General features: G+C 39.2%; 1 protein-coding gene across 23 annotated transcripts in view; it reads right to left on the bottom strand.

Annotated features, from left to right (window-relative positions):
* KIAA1217 (KIAA1217 ortholog) overlaps positions 1-13,018 on the bottom strand; it is a 730,776-nt gene that overhangs the window by 356,400 nt on the left and 361,358 nt on the right. The gene's annotated exons all lie outside the window — the stretch shown is intronic.

Genomic DNA, 13,018 nt, shown 5'->3' with positions numbered 1-13,018 from the left:
GTATAGATTTCCAGAACTTATTTGTCTTGCATAACTGGAAATTTGTACCCTGGGATGATTACTTTATGGGTCAACTTGACTGGGCTAAGGGGTGCCCAGATAAGCTATTAAACATTATTTCTGGGTATGCCTGTGAGGGTGTTTCCAGAAGAAATTAGCATGTGAATGGGTAGACTAAGTAAAGAAGATTGCCCTCACCGATGCAGGTGGGTATCATTTAATCTGTTGAGGGCCTGAATAGAACAAAAGGTGAAGAAAGGGCAAATTTCTTCTCTTTGCTTGAGTGGGGACATCCATCCTCTCCTGCTCTTGCACATCAGCATTCCTGGTTCTAAAGCCTTCAGACTCAGACTGAATTATACTACTGGCTTTCCTGGTTCTCCACCTTGCAGATGGCAGATGGTGGCATTTCTTGGCCTCCATAATCACACGCACAATTCCTATACTAAATCTCCCCTTGTATATATCTGTATATATCCTATTGCTTCTGTTTCTCTGGAGAACCCTGACTAACATGCCCTTTGACCATCACCTCCTCTGTTCCTCCTCCCCTCAGCCTCTAGCAACCACCATTACTCTTTGCTTCTATGAGTGTGACTGTTTTAGATTCTACATAGAAGTGAGATCAAACAGTATTTATCATTGTGTATCTGACTTATTTCACTTATCATAATGTTCTTCAAGTCCATCCATATGCTCAAAAATAGCAGGATAGATAGATAAATAGATAGGCCACATTTTCTTTATTCCTCCACCAGTAGATGGGCATTTAGATTGTTTCCATATCTTAGCTATTGTGGATAATGCTTCAATGGGCATGGCAGTGCAGATAACTCTTCAAGTTCCTGAGTGCATTTCCTTCAGATAAATACCCAAAAGTAGGATTCCTGGATCACATGGTAATTCTATTTTTAAAAATTTGAAGAAACTCCATACTATTTTCCACAATGGCTGTACCACTTTACATTGTCACTAACACCGTATCAGGGTTCCCTTCTCCACATCCTAACCAACAGTTGTTATTTTTTGTTTTTGCTTTGTTTTTTTGTTTTGTTTTGTTTTGTTTTGATAATAGTCATCCCAACAGCGCTAAGGGTAATCCCATTGTAGTTTATATTTACATTTCCCTTATGATTAGTGATACTGAACAATTTTAATAGACCTGTTGTCCACTTGCATAGCTTCTAAGGAGACATGTCTGTTCAAATTCTTTGCCCATTTAAAGAATTGGCTTTGTTTATTCATTTATTTATTTTTGCTAGTGCAAACTCACAATTGTTTTGAGTTTACTTCTCCCTCAGACTCATGCAGTTTCTGCTAGGTTCCCATTTGCTGAAATTTTTCAAAATCACCTGCATCCAATCTCATTCTCTATCATTTGGCCTTCCCACAGGATTGTCCTCTTTCATTATGCGGCCCTCCCCATTAATGCAAAACACAAACAAACAAACAACAAAACAGTTCTATACTCTTACTTTCTAAAATGGCCATAATACCCTGGAGTACATAAAATATATGATGTTCAGGAAGGCAGGACCCGATTTCTGAACCATGCAAGCTCATGAAGAGGTACCGATGCCCCTTTGGTTCCACTATTACTGGAATCCTTACAAGTGCCAGGTTGCAGAAGAGCTGGAGAGAAATCTTATGCCCCACTTGCCACTCCATGTCATGAAACTCACCTCTGCCACAGCCCTCACTACTTGCTAAGGCCTCTGAAGAAACTACCCTCACGTTTGGGTTCTGTTTTTGGGGCCAACACTGTGGGAATTGACAAAGGAAGGAATATGAGGACAGGATGAAAGGAGCAGGCCCTGATTAAGATCTTCAGAGGCCCTAGTGATCTCTGTGTATGATTCATTCTGAAAGTAATACTAAATTTAAGGAAGTTAAGCAAAATTCTAACTTTTCTCATGAGTGCCTTAAAACTTTATATCACATGTATATGTGATATATTTTATCAAATTATCTTAAAATAAATTTGTCTCAGTCTGTTCAGGCTGCTATAATATAAGTCACCAGAAACTATGTGACTTATAAACAATGGATGTTTATTTCTCACAGTTCTGGAAGCTGGAAGTCTAAAACCAGGATGCCATCGTTGGGCTCTGGTGAGGGTCCTCTTCTGGGCTGCAGCCTATTGACTTACTGCTGTAATCCCTTGTGGTGGAAGAGGTTAACTAGCTCTCTGGGGTATCTTTTATAAGGACACTAATCAATCATAAGGGCTCTGCCCTTATTACCTAATTACCTCCCAAAGGCTCCACATCCTAACACAATCGCTTTGGGAATTAGGATTTCAGTATATTAATTTGAGGGAGAGGGTACAAATGTATTCAGACCCTGCAAAGACTGTTTCTGCTTTGTCTATACCCTTGGGAAATGCGTAGTCTTCCCACTGGGCAACCTAGTTGGTGTGTGAGGGGGCCTTTCTCTAGCTGCCTGGATGGAGAGATATGTGCCTTCTATACTGGGATTCATTTTCCAAAAGAAATAAGGTGGTAAGTGGTGGTGAGTTTCAATGGTTCAGCTATATAATGGATTAAATAGAATCTCTAAGGATAGCCTAAGAATCTAATCATTATTTATGTTAACATCATTGTTATGGGATACTTGGTTCTAAGTTTTAATAAGTCAAATAAAATAACCTTTAAAAATAAATATAACAGATACATAAGCTTGTATTCTATGCAGATGTTGATCTTGGCTCCTTTCAAAGGATCAAAAGTAGACATCAATTCAATCTGCTTTTATCATCTATGTCTCTTTGGCACTACAAGTTCAATGAGCCCCAGAAATGTATTTGTTAGAGAACCATGGCTGAACATAATTAGACCACAGCTGTTCCATGCAGTGACTGGACTCAATTCAGTAGAAATACTCAGCAGTCACGATCTGTACCTCTCCAACTGTAATCATCTGAGGGTTAAGACCGATGCTAATTTACAATGCTAATACCATCTGCGGGTTAAGAACAGTGCTAATAAAGTCTTTACCCAACCAACACAGATATTTAAATGCTATAGCAAGATTAATGCTAACTCTCTCTTCCTGTTTTTTTTTTTTTTTTTAAATCCTTTTGCCCTGGGAAAAGAGTCCTTTCCATTCTTGTCTACTATACATCTAAAGCTTACTTTTCATTGAGAAATTTGTAGTTTTAAAAGTAAGCCAAAATTCCATTCCCAAAGGTTTAACATCCCGTCAAAGAAATCAAGCAGTTCTCATTTCTCAGAATGGCTGTCATGAAGTCACAGAGGTCCCTGGAGACTAAACAGATCGCAGAGGTACAAGCTCTGAGTCGCCCATGCCAGAACTCCGAGGAGACCAGATGCATCCCCAAACCAAGTCCTCCAGCTAGAACATATTCCAGAGGAGATTTGGAACAATCCCACTAAATCCCTGGGTGCTCAAGTCCACAGCCAAGACAGAGAACCATTTTATTTCAATGTGAGAATTTATACCTCATTAAGTCAACTTTCTATCTCTAAAAATCCACCCTCTACCTAATTTGGCACCAAATAGGCAGGATTATTCTTCAACACTATGGAAACCTCTACTTTGAATTGGGATATTCTTTGACACAGAAACTATTCCTCCGGTTTCCAAAGGGACTTTTACCTGCTCCATTGTTTTATCTTGTCCACAGACCCCATCCACTTACAATCTGGGAGGCAAGCATTCCACCTACTTGTGCTCCCATTAATGAAGGAATGAGCAAGAACTTAATTTTTTAATCAAATAATTATTTCTGTTACCAAATTTGACATGCTGGCACTCTTCAGTGACTACATGAAAAAGATTAGGATGGATGATTAGACAAATTCTATTATCTCCTGAATACTATAAAATAAAATAAAATATTTCTAAGTTGGAAAGCCTGGCGTGGGCGAACAATCTTTTTTCCTGCAAAAATGTGGACATTGCTTTCAAGTACGCTGTGACCTATATTATGAAAACAACTAAAATTCTAGAACTACTTTAAAAGTTATTTATGGTGTCAGGGGCACCTAGGTGGCTCAGTTGATTAAGCACTGGGCTCTTGATTTTGGCTCACATCATGACCTCAGGACCCTGAGATGGAGCCCTGTCCTCCAAATGGAATCACATAGTAGGTGAACTCTTTCATCTGACTTCTTTCAATTAGCATAAATATTTTATGATTCACAAGAGTTATGGCATTTATCAAAACTTCATTCCACATCGTTATGGAGGACTAGCCCCCTATCTGCATTTATCAGCTTTTTTATCTGTTTACCCTTGGAAGAAGCATTGTGTTGTACCAGGTTTTGGAAATTATAAATAAAGCTTCTATAAATATTTGTACAGTAGTTTTTGTGTGAACACAAGTTTTCATTTCTTTAGGATAAACACCCTGAAGTGGGATTGCTGGGTCATATTGTAAGTGTATTTTTAACCTCCTAAGAAACTGCCAAGCTGCTTTTCAGAGTGGCTATACTCTTTTAAATTCCCACCAGCAGTAAATAAGACTCTCACTGGCTCTATGTTCTCACCAGCACTTGGTATTATCAATCTTTTAAATTTTATCCATTCTGATAGGTACTGATATCTTCTTATGGTTTAATTTGCATTTTCTTAAAGACATCTGATGTCAAACACCTTTTCACACTCTTGTCACCCACCTATGCTTTATGGTACAATGTCTGTTAAGTCATTTGTCTGTTTTTTAATTGGGTTGTTTGCTCTCTTACTGTTGAGCATTAAGTGATTTTTATTCATTCTGGATACAAGTCTTCTGTAAATTACATGATTTGCAAATATTATCCTCCAGCTCACAGTTTGCCTTTTCATTCTCCCAACAGTGTCTTTTTACAAAGCAAAAGTCTTAATTGTTGATAAAGTCCAATTTTTAGTAGTTGTTAGATTTTTTTCCTTAGCTTCTATTTTTCTGCATTTTTCAGATTACATTAAGATTGTATTACTTTTGTATTTGAAGTTGCATTATTTAAAGTAGAACGAATGTCTTTTGCAATTGAAAGATCCCAACAGAATTCATTTGCTCATTTGAAAGAACTGCTGAAAATGACCTGACAGGTCTACTTAAACCCTTGTTTTCTAAGATCATGAGTAGAAAAGGAGTGTTTTTAATAAAATGTCATGACATCAGTTTAATAAGGGAATAAACACATAATTAAATCTTAATGCTTCATAGTTATTAGGATGAATAGGATATTTTTGATGCTGAAACCTTCCAAACACAACATACTGTCTTTACTGTTTTCAAGTTCAGGCTTGGCACATCCCGGTAGAGTTATAAATGACTTATGATGCTTTCTGTAATAATATGATTTCCCTCTATGTTTTAAAACTACATGCTTAAATGATGAACTCAGCTTATAACAATTTAAAACAAAGTCTGGGCAAAAAGTTTTGGCTCTTGGCCCACCTTTGTGGCGCTCGACATCTCAAGATGAGCAGATTGTTCAAATTCATAGGCTTTCAAAAAAGGTGTAGGGTGAGCAGAAGATAAATTCTGTTTGCAAAGTGTCATTCTCTGTTCTGAATCACTGCTGGGAGGGAGCTCTGCTGAGGGTCTAGGGACACTGTGCTGCAAACCTGGGCTTCTGCCATCATTGTGTTGCAGCAGGATTCAGTCATCCACCCACTGGGCTGCTGGGGCAGGCAGAGAACTATGATCCTGCCAACGACAGTGAAGGTGAACTTGAATCTCTAATTTTTAGGCTCCAACGTAGCCTCTGATATAATGATGGTGGCAGCCATACTTTTACTTTTGCAGAGGGATTAATGTCAATGCTCTGTCAAATGTGATTCCATGCCATGCATTTAAAAAATGAATATGGTGGCATTTACATAATAAATTAGTGTTGTTTCCTTCAAAGGAGTGACCTTCTTATAATGGTGCTGTCATCACTCAAACCACTGCTGAGAGTCCACTTGGGACCCTAACACCAGAGTTCATGGCACATTTAAAAAAGTCTTCTTGATGGTGTCCAGTGATTTGACTGGTAGTGCAGGTCTAAAGTGTTCGAGAGCCACTGAAAAGTGAATAATATGGATAATTCAGCCTCACTTCTGGGCTAACTTCAAGAGCCAGCCAGTGTCTTCTTCTTATACCATAGAGGTAAATGCTTAGCTAATGTTTCTGGAAGAACCAGGCTCAACATAACGTTGTCATTGGTTTTGTTTGTTTGTTTGTTTGTTTTTTGTAAATAATAACTTGAGATTCTAAGTTAAGGAGGGTGTGGATTTGTATCATCCTAAACTCATGAAAAAGGCTATATAGAAAATATATACAAATTCCAAAAATATTTTCAACAATAGCAGGATCATAGAGTACAAGTTTATAGCCTTCCAAGGCAACTGACTATTCATTTGACTATATTTTGGTCTGTTTATTTTCTTTATTAAAGCAGCCTGCATATTTTATAGTCACAGCAGGCTTGTGTAAGAATACTGTGACCTACAAAAAACAAATATTGGATAAATGAATGTTCATAGAATGAAGACTTGCCTCTTGAAACACTCAAATTTTTAAAATTCTATAATTTCGAAAAGAAGTTTACAAATATACTCCAGTCTCCTCCCTGCCTCTTTTATAAATAGAAACTTCTGAACATAATTTAGCAGTTATTGATGACTCAGAATTGTCTTTGCAAACATCAATTACTCATTATGTTTTCTGATTTCAGAGACTATAGCACAATGCAGGTAGCCCCCAGAGCATAGAGGGATGTATACATTCTTTGTCCCTACACTGAATGGATCCACATTGCTATTTTAAAAATAACAATTGCTTGAGCAGCCCGGGTGGCTCAGTGGTTTAGTACCGCCTTCAGCCCAGGACCTGATCCTGGAGACTTGGAGTCGAGTCCCATGTCAGGCTCCCTGCATGGAGCCTGCTTCTCCCTCTGCCTGTGTGTCTCTGCCTCTCTTTCTCTGTGTCTCTCATGAATAAATAAATAAAATCTTTTAAAAAAATAACAATTGCTTTTTTAAAAAAGAAATATCCTCCTTATAATGGGCTCTCTACCCGTTTGTTTCTGTGAACATCTCACACTCTAATCCCTTTTTGATGTGCATCTTGAGTTCTCTGTGAGGAGTAACTACAATGTCAAGTGTATTGCAATTATGTGCATGTAAGTATATAGTCCTGATGAATTAGCTGCACTGGAGTACTTACTGTCTCATGTTTTCAACCTGAAACTTGTAATAGTGTTTACGTTGATTGCTTAGGACCATTTTTATTTGCTCTTACGTTTTGGCTGAATTTTGGGTAGACAAAGTTTTAGATCACAGACTATAGGTGAGTAAAGTGTCACCCTGAGCCCATTTGATGGAAGGAGAAACCAAGACTCAGAAAGCATAGCAGCAGAGTTGTGCCTAGAGTCTCTGTCCTGATTCTTACCATTTCTGCTTTCAGGCCTTGTACCGTGCTGGTTTCATTCCCTGGGCATCTCTACAGCTGCATGGGCACACAACATCTCAGGTCTCTCCCATCTATCAGGAATGCTCTCCTTAAAACCCTGTGAGTGCATCAGAATGATGTTCAAATTCCTTTGTTTGCACATCCCCCCATTCTCCACTTATATCTGTCTCTGAGGCCACCTTCCAGACACTAAGGATCTGTGACCTGTAAACTCAGCCCCACTAAGTCCCTGAGCTAATCCCACCTCAGACCAACAGACTCAGAGTTTCCATAGGGTTGATGTTTCTTGCCCTAAGCTTGGTATGCAGGAGCTCTAAAAACCCACTGACCTGCAGTTCTCTCCTACCCTCACTGATGGCTTGGTCCATGCAAACGCATCTGCTGTGGCTTCTAGATTGTCTTCTCTAATTCCTTCACTGAAGCAGGGACTATAACCTGAATTGCAATCTGCTTATCAAGAATCTCCATCCTTTTCCCCTTAAAGGAAAGAGAAAGGAATTAGCTTCTCCTGGTCCCTTTAAATGTGCCAGTCACCCTGCTGAGCAACCTGTGTGGGGTTGTATTATATATTATCATTTCTCCTTCATAGATGGGGAAACTAGAGCTTAGGGAAGACAAATTACTTGTCAGAGGTCACAGAACAGGTGTGTTGAAGCTCCCTGTCTGAAAAGAAGCTTTCCCTAACTATATCGGTTTCACTCCCAACCTACTCTAAGATGAAATGACTACCTTCAATTATAACTTACTGAACTTATCATCCCCACTGCCTACAATTCCTTGATTTCACACTCTATTGATCACATCAGCACCCTCTTGGATATCAGCCTTGTCTATCTAGGTAAAAATTAACGCCCCATACCTCACTGGATACCATATGGTAGACATTTGGCTACCTCTCATGAAGGTCAGCCTAACTACAAGGATTTTCCTTTTGCCCTGGTCACTTGCCTCATCTTCAATGCCTTGCCTTTTCTGCAGACTCCCTGCAGAGGTTTCAAGCATGCCGTATGCCTTCCACTGAAGCTGGAAGCCACACTTTCTACCTTATTTTCCATTATTGCCCTATATACTTGACTTCAGCCAAATGGAATTAATTTCTATTTTATATGCATCTGCTATGTTTTTTTCTTTCTCCATGCTTTTTTAAAAGGGCAATTTTTTAGAGCATTTTTAGATTTACAACAAAATTGTGAGGGAGGTACAGAGATTTTCCATACCCCCAACTCACACACATAGTGTCTCCCATTAACGTCAATCAACAGGATGGTACATTTATTTTTTATTTTATTTTTATTTTTATTTTTATTATTATTTTTTTTTTACCAAGGATGAACCTACATTGACTCATTCCTGGCTTTTTTATGTTGTTTGCTCTGCTAGAAATGCCTTTAACAAAGCTCCATTGGCCGCCTATCTTCCCTACACCATCCCAGATTTCCACTTCCACTCCAGCTAGAAGCAAGCACTTTTTTATTTGACCTCTCAGAACACTTTATTTGTATTTCTCCTGGGGCACTCCACCAGAATTCAAAAATAAATGGCACATTGAACATATCAGCTCTGTCAGCTGTAGTCATAAAAGAACATTCTTTTTGCCTGTCACTGTCTCTTTTAGCCTGTGCAAAAGGATGAGCTCTTCCCCTGCCCCTGACAAAAACTCCAGCAGAACTATGACTTTTTTGATCATAGTTAAGAAAATGTTCTATGTTCACTGCAGATTACAAAACACAGTCTCAATTCAGAAATGAGGGCTTCCAGCCTAATTTGCATCAGCACTTGAACCATCCATCATCACTCAAAGCTAACCCTTCTTTGCCACCTCCCAGTCAGTGTTGCCCTCAACATAAAGAGTCTTCAACATAAAGAGTGTACTTGATGCCCTCTATTTTTCTGTTTCCCATCCCCCTTCACTCACTCATTGCTCTTTCTGGCCAACCTACAACCCCATGGTGGAATAAGGAAGATAGATCAGAGGGACAGGAAAGATCTTTATGACTTATAGAATCATAAGGGAGCTTATATTTAAATATTGAATATTTAGAGCTAATATTTTAGAAAAGATCTTATTTATTTATTTGAAAGAGAGAGAGAGAGAGAGAGCATGAGCAAGGGGAGGGGCAGAGAGAGAGGGACAAGTAGATTCTCCACTGAGTGGGAAGCCTGATGAAGGGCTGTCTCAGGACGCTGGGATCATGACCTGAGCCAAAGTCAGATAATTTAACTGACTGAGCCACCCAGGCTCCCTAGAGCTAATATTTAAAGCTAATATTTGGAGCTGACTCTTTCTAAGACCACTTTTATGGGTTCTTCAGAGGTTGCTCACTCTCTGGTCTTCTCTTGACTTGCTGATTCAGGCAGTGCCACTCTAGCTCAGCTGATGGGCTTCCTCCCCAGCCTCTGGGCATCTAGTGATCCACTCCCAACTTCTCTCTGCTAAGGACCCATCTGAATGGCTATATGGGACAGAATTGAAGAAGTCCACAGTGCATCCTTTGGTTGAAGAAACACTAGAAGCAGGAGATTTCAACAGCACAACAATTTTCGTTTGCTCCTGCCATTGGACCAGCTAAGCAGTCTGGGTGTATTCTCTTTGAAGGTTCTCAGATAACAGACATCCATCTATGGTGTTCCCTCTCACAGCCTCAGGGGATAGGTGTCAAGTTCTCAGAATGATCCTGTGGAAGTCAGTGATGCTGAGATTTAGATGAACTAGCTGAAAATCCCACAACCCTCATCCTTGGGGATGTAGGTAGAAAACAGCATGATTTAAAAAAAAAAAAAACTTTTTTTAAATTTAGCTTTTTAAAATAGAAATCGTCCTCATGAAGTTTTCTCTCAACTTACACTCTCAGGGACCTTCCCTATCCTCTTTGTAACTGTAAAAGTTTAGATCATAGAACCCTTTCTTGATTTTCCTTTGAAAATCTGAACCTTGATCTGATACTCCACTTTGCAATTTCCTATCTATTAGAAGATCCTCAGTAAAAATGTCTGATTTAGTGTCCTGTTATACAAGCTAAAACACAGCTAGTTATACAGGTAGCCTACTCCTTTAGGAGACTGTATACTGCCTGAGGGCAGAGGCAATCTCCAATTCATCTTGTCTCTCTCACAGCATCTAAAAGTGAGCACTCTTTCTAGTGGGCAGCATAAAGCTACAGCTTTCTGGAATGGACATGCTGGTCCAATAATTTCTTAGAGCTTCTAGCACCCAGGAGCCACCATGGGGCTATTTTCACATACCCTGTCAATTAACCCAGTTCACAACTGTTGAAGATGAGATGGAGGCTGCTCTGTGTTCCTCAAATCCTACTCTACCTCTTCTTGGCAGTCACCTACATTTCATTTCTTGGTCTCCTTTGCAGTTAGTGGGGATATTGTATGGTTGAGCGCTGGCCAATGTGCTGAGGCCAATGGTGACACATACCATTTTCAGATCTGGCTCCTGAAGACCTCTTGGGAAGTCTCTTGAGATTTTCTCTACTTGGTGGGCTGAATGCAGAGAAGGTAAGGGCTCCAGAAGCTAGCAAAGCCACACACCACAAGTAGCCTGGGTTCCTGATGGAAGGTTTAGAGCAGAGCCCTTACACCATTTTCATCTTCATGCCATTAGATTGTGTTGTGAGTAATGCACACACTTTTCTAAAAATCAGTCACCAAAATGTGGAGATTGTTTATCATAGAACTATGCCCACTAATACACAGGGCTAGATTCTAATAATATACTCATAAAATCAAGCTAGGGAAATTCTAGGAAAAACTTTCTAATTCCACTGACAAAGTGCCAAAAGTGTATGTTCTCTGGGTTCTAGGTAACATAGTCTATTCCCTTCTACAGCAGTTCACATATACTTGCACCTGAAATATAAGTCTCATAGCTTTTTAGGTTAAGGGACTTTATTTATAATTAAGAGAAATATAGAGCACTTCTGTCCCTCTCCCATGATTTTCTCAGAAAGAACAGGCTTGTAGGCTTAGAATTCATTTTTAATTAAAAAAATTGTTACTGAGTATGAAGGTGTAGAGTGGGCATAATTATGGAATTCTAACCTAAAGACTTGGCCTCTTTTCTGAAGGGCTGCAGTTCAGGATGTGGTAGTCTGTATTTTTGGAGTAAGAGAAAGACAAGTTCATTCAGCCATGCAAATTAAATTACAAGACTTGGAATCATTATTTCTGTGAAAATGTGATCTCCATACTGTGTTAGTTCTGACATTCTTTTCAGATTTTCACCATAACAGTTCTACTTGGCCTTTAAATAACACAGGATCAGTAAAATGTCTTTGGCAGAAGATAGGATGTATTAAACTCCAGGGTTGAGTTTGAACATCTTTGCTTCACTATTCTAAAATTAAAAATAACTCAAAAGAAACACCATGTAATCAAAGAACAAGGGAACTATTATCAATAAGTGTAAAATCTTAAGTCCACAGAGCTTAAATCAGTATCCAAATCCACCTTGGGCCTCGGCATGTACTCCAATTTTTAATAAAATATAAGAAAGGTGATTGCATATCTCCTACTATTATCTCTTTCAATATTCAGTAACACTGAACTGTAATAATTCTTTATGTTTTAACTAAATCATTCATGTAGGAATCTTTCACTTCTCATTTCTCTATGACGAAGAACTGGTGTCACTGCCTTAGCAATCTTGAAAAACTTCAACTTTTATTAAAGTTTGTGACCTCCAATCACTGCATTGATTTCATAATGACCTTTAGGATTCTTTTTTTAAAAAAATATTTTATTTATTTATTTGAGAGAGAGAGAGAGATAGCAAGAGAGAGTATAAGAAGGGAAGGGAGAGGGATCCCTGGGTGGCGCAGTGGTTTGGCGCCTGCCTTTGGCCCAGGGCGCGATCCTAGAGACCCGGGATTGAATCCCACGTCGGGCTCCTGGTGCATGGAGCCTGCTTCTCCCTCTGCCTGTGTCTCTGCCCCCTCTCTCTCTCTCTCTTTGTGACTATCATAAATAAAAAAAAAAAAAAAAGAAGAAGGGAAGGGAGAGAGAGAGAGAGAGAGAAGCAGGCTCCCCACTGAGCAGGGAACCCAACGCGGGGCTCAATCCCAGGACCCTGGGATCATGTCCTAAGTCGTAGGCAGATGCACAACCAACTGAGCCATCCAGGTGCCTTGACCTTTAGGATTCTTAAGGTAACCTTAAAATAATTAGAGCTTAAATTGCTGGAAAAGTTGATGAAAATGATTAACCACATGGTATTGAAAACATTGTCCAATGACAGCACATCTGGTATCTATTGAGAACTTACCATATGCCAGCCACCAGGTGCATGCAAATGTAATTTCAATAGATATTGTTCTGAGTTTTAGGAGCAGCTGGATGATTTATCTGTTTTGGGTGGTTCTTGGATATTTATTTCTGTATAATCTTCAATTTTTTAAGCCTAATGCAGGGACTCCACTGCATTCTGCTAACCTTGTGTTCTAGGCATATATTTGCCAAAAGTTCATTTTACATAGAGAGGTGGATGCCACCACTATCATTCATTGTTGTGATATTGATTGTATGAATCAAGTGTTCATGGGTTTACACATGACATGAAACCTGGTGATTGCCTTAAAATAGCCTACCATGTACTATCCAGCAAGA

The sequence above is a fragment of the Vulpes vulpes genome, chromosome 2, assembly GCF_048418805.1.
Source record: "Vulpes vulpes isolate BD-2025 chromosome 2, VulVul3, whole genome shotgun sequence".
NCBI lineage: Eukaryota > Metazoa > Chordata > Mammalia > Carnivora > Canidae > Vulpes > Vulpes vulpes.
The sequence above is the reverse complement of the archived record's forward strand: the minus strand, read 5'-3'. Positions and strand labels throughout refer to the sequence as shown.